The sequence below is a fragment of the Nicrophorus vespilloides genome, unplaced genomic scaffold (genome assembly GCF_001412225.1).
Source record: "Nicrophorus vespilloides isolate i.1.1-1 unplaced genomic scaffold, Nicve_v1.0, whole genome shotgun sequence".
Lineage (NCBI taxonomy): Eukaryota > Metazoa > Arthropoda > Insecta > Coleoptera > Silphidae > Nicrophorus > Nicrophorus vespilloides.
Window position 1 is genome coordinate 870 of NW_017095906.1, and position 6,137 is coordinate 7,006.

The following is a 6,137-nucleotide window of genomic DNA, read 5'->3' on the forward strand; positions in this document are numbered from 1 at the left end:
TGGACGCAATACATTTTTGATATGCTTTTGTAACAAACATAAATTATATTTGCAAATTATTGTCCGCTATAAACAAAGATGACAAAAAAAATCGAACATATTTAATTTAAACAAAAAAATACACATAATATGTGTACAGTAGAAATTTCAGGATTTTTACTCGTATAATGAAATACTCGTATAGTGAAACACGTTTTCCCATATAAACCAATGTAATATACGATAATGCATTCCATGCCGAAAATAAAAGTATAACTTAGCTTTTTTTATCTATGGTTATTTCTATTGTTTGGCTTTATGTTTTTTATTGTATGATGTATTAGGCGCACAATCCGTGACTTCTCTTCTCCTCGTCACTTGTTATGCGATACAATTTATTTTCCTCATTAAGCAAAAAGCTCGTCAAGCAAGGTGTTTTGTACCGAATAACAATTTTGTACCAAAATCATTTAATTGAATTGCATCGGCTCAGAAAAAGAAAGTTCGGCCGATTATTCTGTCGAATTTTCATTTTCACTTCATCTCTTAGTTGGTGAATTTTTTGGAAGGCGAAATGGAAACGGTGGTTCTATTTTTAATATTTTGTAACGATATACACAAAAATGGCGGCAAATTATAATTCGGCACTAAAACTCATTCAACCGTGACCCGGATTTCATCAGATCTAACTGTAAATCCAATTGGACAGAAATTATATTAATTAAAATCGAGCGCAACCCGCGAATCATGGCAATTATTGACTGAATAGACGGAATCATTGAATACAATTACACGAAGTTGTTACAAAGGGAAACAAAAATGGCCAATGGCGATTTCTAGCGTAATGCAATATGAAGGGAATCGATAATAATGACAGTTAGATACTTACGAATTGAAAGTATCACAAAACTTGTTTCTTCAACTGGCACGTTTGAAACTGAAATTCATTCATTTGAACTGCAGAATAATTTACTCGTCCTATCGTATGTCACTAGTGTAAACAAGTGTAGATAAGTGCATATTGTAATAGGACCTTAGATTTATGAAAATAATTACATAAGTAAACTAGTAAATTGATATAATAATAATAATATAAGTATTTCTTATTGTTCAAAGCATTAGCTCTATGACCTGAATTCAATCGTAGTTTATTTGCATCATTAGCCCCCTAAATAAAATTGTATATATTAAATAATGTTTTCATAGCTCAATGCAAGATATTTACTTCTAAGCGCTTTTCATCATAGACTGAAGTTGAAAGCAATATATACTTTAAATTGGTTCAAGTACAACTTACAATTGCTTTTGCGTCTTTTTCGAGTCTGCAGTTTTAATTCGTTAACATCAACGAAATCCTGAAATAATGTTATGATTAGTTGCATATAAATTTATTTATAAATAAATATAATACCACATCTAACAACAATTCATAGATTTCATTAGCTGTTGCAAGTAAAGCCGAAAGTAATAGTCTTTATAATATTAGTAAACCACGTACGTTTCCTATCTTCTGAAAATATGTTTGGATTAGCTTGTAAAAAATAGAAATATATGTTGAATCGTCATGTTTACTCTCGATGGCGGCGTGTAGAGAAGTCATTGTTACAATCAACCACCAACATTATTCCAATAATATCAGTAAAACACAGAAATCTCAAGGCTACTGATCAAAGTCAGTTTTGTTAACAGCATCTATGGCGATCCAGTTCTCTTGGTCTCAATCCTTAATGTCAATATTAATACCTGAAGTCCCCGAAGATTTGCCCCGGTCATGCACAGATATTCGTCCTCGCTCTCCAAAGTGCTGACAATGGCATTTGGCCGTATGAAGCTGGAGCATATAAACAATGATTCTTTGTATCGCTTCTACCTGTGGACTTCGATGATTGGTTACATGCTGTTCTTTTACATACTTCAACATATATTTATAAATTGCCCGACTATATTTTGGATAATTCTTTTCCTGCATGCATAGTTAAAGTATTTTTTTGTAATATAACTTACTACATAACTTATACTTATAATAACTATAACTTACTATATCAAATTATTATTTTTACTTATAAACTTAGTAGATTTTAAGCATATTGATACATCCCTCAGATCAACTTAAATATGAATAGGATCAAAGTATATATAATGTGGGAGTAAACGTTTCTGCAATGTCAGTGGGATCAAAAGAAAGAAATAATGAAATACGCAAGTATTTTTATTAAATATTTACCCTTAATAGAGATTTGTGTCAGTCATATTAATTTACATTTAATTCTTGAATATTTACGTATTTACGTAGATAATGTACATGTTCCAATTACTAATAAAAAATGCAAAAGAAGTCTGCGACAAAATAATTACTGACATATCCAGCAATTTTGATATATTTAAATCACTTTTATATTTCTATTTTAATAGACAACATTTGCCTACAACATACATAAAGATTAATAGAATTTATTGAGTGCAAAGTGAAGACAAGTTGAAATCACAATTAACTGTTATGAAAATACAATATTTAGTGATATATAAAAAAATAATAGTAGAATTAATTATTTTTAATATAAAGAACTTTTAAAGTGAATTAGCATTTACTATTTATTTTATATAGTACTAATTATTTGTGTCTTAAAATAATAATTTTATAATTACATTTTTAAAAGTAATACTTTGTATTGTGACACATAAAAGAGGCGGGATGCGTATCTACCAATGGCCAGTAATGTTGTTACGAGCTAAGGGTTTCAACCCCATGACTGCCGATTTTTGACGAATCCCGCCGCCGTTTCGCTACGCTCGTCCGTTTGTATGGACCCGAACCTTCATTCAACTTAGCTGATAGTGGGAGTGTTCCAATTTCAAAAGGAAAGGTGCAGAAGAGGAATTCCATTCGAATGAAACATCCTAATTAGCCTGAAATCCGTATTTAAACGAAAATGCCGTACTAACCATTTATATTATATAATACATATACCACCTATATCAGTGATGGCAAACCTATCACAGACGTGTCAGTGGTGAAATTGAAATTCAATAAGATAAAATAGATTATATTCTTTGGAATTAAAAAAAAAGTTTTATTTCTTAACGTTTCGTTTACAATTATTACGTTAATTTCAAGTCCTGTGCTTGAATACATGTTTTGGCAAAATTCTTATTAAAAAAAACATCGCTAGTAATATTTATTATTTTATGTATGTTCTGAAATACTCACGCTTATATAGATTTGTTTTTATTTTTTTAAATAAATGTTTATTAGGATTTTTAGAAAATATAACTTGTTAATTAATAAAAAATAAACGCAAATATTATTATGATATATGCAGCATTATTCTAAACGCTTCTTTATTCACATTTATATAATAAGTAGGGGAAACATCATGTTTCTGTATTAATTATTACTGTTATTCTTTTTAAAATTTTGATCTAGGGAAGGAATCGTTAATCCCAGTTGATATTTTCTTATGTACTGGATTCGAAGCGATTGCTTAAAAAATAATACAGATGAATTAGTGCGATGTGGACCGTGGGTTACTAAAATTATGTGAATTGTTGTTAAAAAAAACATGTTTTAATTACTGTTTTTATTTAAATATTTTTTTTCTATTAAAAATAAAGAAACCTAACTGCACGAACAAATATAAACCACAGAAATAAATCACGATGTGACTTTTAAATTGTTATTAATAATAAATAATAACAATTAATAATCTAATTGTATTTGAGATTATTTCATAATGTTAAGGTTTATTATGAATAATTCAACGAAATCAAATAAATTAATAATAATTTATTGTTATTAATAATAAAAGTGTAGCACAAGGTGACGCTCCGAAATAATTTAAAAATGTTATTGTAAAAATTTTCGATATAGTCGAGGTTGTCGAGATTCTGATACAGTCGGAAATATGGGTGTCGGGATTGCAATAGACGATCTTTCGGTTGTCGGGCTTGCGATATATACCCCTTTTTTATACATAATAGATGTGTTTTAAGCGGTTATAAAATACTCGATTTGTTCGGTATAAAAAAAATCAAAATTTGCAAGAAATTAGGAAATGTTAATTGAAATTAAACCTTTTGAAAGCTTTGCAAAGCTAGAACGACGGTTAAATAATTATAAACACAAACATTCGGAAGCAAGAAATGATTCAAGATTGAATCAAATCAGATAAAAAAAAAGCCGATTTTTCGGTCGAATTGGCATCACATTAGCGGCGAACAAATATATTTATTGATTTCTAGCGGGAAATACGCTAGAAATTAATAAATATAATGAAGGGAATCGATAATAATCAAAGTTAGTTACTAACAATTTAATTGAAAGTGAAATCCTTCCACTTGATCCTGTATAATGGTTACCCGTCCTACCGGATGTTGCTAGTGGATTCAAGTAAAGATAAGTGCAAATTGGAAAAGGATCAGGACTAACTTAATGCCGAGTTTTTACTAGATGGAAAAATAATACATATTTTTGAATAATTATTATAGTGATTATTCCTATCATTCTCAGTCTTTTGTGGAATTGTTTTTTTTTATATATAACAATTTCTCTATAGTTCAAGACATACTGTGGAATTATTAGTATTTTGTTAAGTTGTTTTTAGTAATTATAATTAGTATTAATATGTATTCTATTTTATTTAATGAATGTACACTTTTACTTATTAAATTATTAAATAAAAACAGGTTGTGTTTATCTTTTCTTTTAATCCAAAATAATCTATTTTTTTTGCAAATATTTGCAATTTTTAACCAAAAATTTTAAATAAATTTAAAACGTACTAGATATACCCCGTATCAATTATCCGCACTATCGAAATTTTGATGAAAAATATAATTTACAATAAACAAATGCAGTACTTGAGTTTGTTCAATTTCCTGAGGGGAAATATCCCATAGCACCATGGTTGCAGTTAAGCTTTACCTGGCCGGGGCAAAACCCCGTCACAAGGTCCCGAGGGAGCTTGCTGGCCTAATCAGATCGCGTGGGGTAGCTACCCCCCATCGAAGCCTTGATAAACGGCTTCGGTCGGTATCTATCCGCCTACTCAAGTCAGCACATGCCGGGATGGTAGGAGGGACCCCATTCGGAAGCCGAAGCCCCTTTCGGTATCCCCTCAGGGCTCCCCGACCCCGTGGATTGAGTCCCTCTTTTAATAAGCGAGGTCGACAGGCCCAAGGGCCTGCCTACAGCCCATGATAGGAATAGTGGGTCAGCAATAGACGCACTTCCCTATCCCCTAACCACTCGCCGTCCGGCGGGTTGTCAGATACCCTCCCCGGAGAGGATATATGACAAGCCCCCGGCAATGGACTCCTCCAGCGACCGGTATATACACCTACAACCTATAACAAAACACCAAGATGCACAAAATAATATATACGCAAGACAATAAGAAGCGATTATATAATTCGTTTAATTTTCATTCTGCATTTTCTATACATTAAATATATGTTGCTCATTTTTTATAAATAATTACAAGACAAAAAATCTTTTACAGCATTAGTAGAATTTTCTTCTAAATCGAATCGATATAATGTTAAAATTATCGTAAATTATCTATTTGTATAAAGATTAGATTGTAGTAATTTTTCTAAAATTGGATACAAGTAAAGAAAAATTTAAGTTTAAACGAATATAATTCCCAAAATTATATACCTTTATGATAATTAAAAAGATTTTTGAATAATATTAGCATTAGTTAACTAATATCTAAGACTCCTCAATATGAAGCTACAATGTATTCTATAGAAACCATTGTTAATACAAACTTCAAATCCATATAAAATTTAATACTAAATATTTGATTTATTAAATCATACATTAAAAAGGACGACGGTAAACTGGGCATATGCAGCTTGCTTTATTAAATCGTATGTAATAAATTAATATTATTACTTCTCCGTTAGGCCTTAGGACTAATTGGGCTTCAGCGCCGGAACGCCAGTTTCCCCTTCCGTATATTTTCTTACGAAGAGCGGCGCATTATTCTTAGAAGCGTTGGGGCTCACCACCCTCTCGTGTATTGTTTATGAAGAGAGACGGATTATTCTTAGAAATCCATGACGTCAAATTGTCTACTGCTTCTCCACCTATTGGAATATTACACATTCTCATTCATCGAGTTTTCCCGTCCGATAATATTGTATTTCTTTTATAT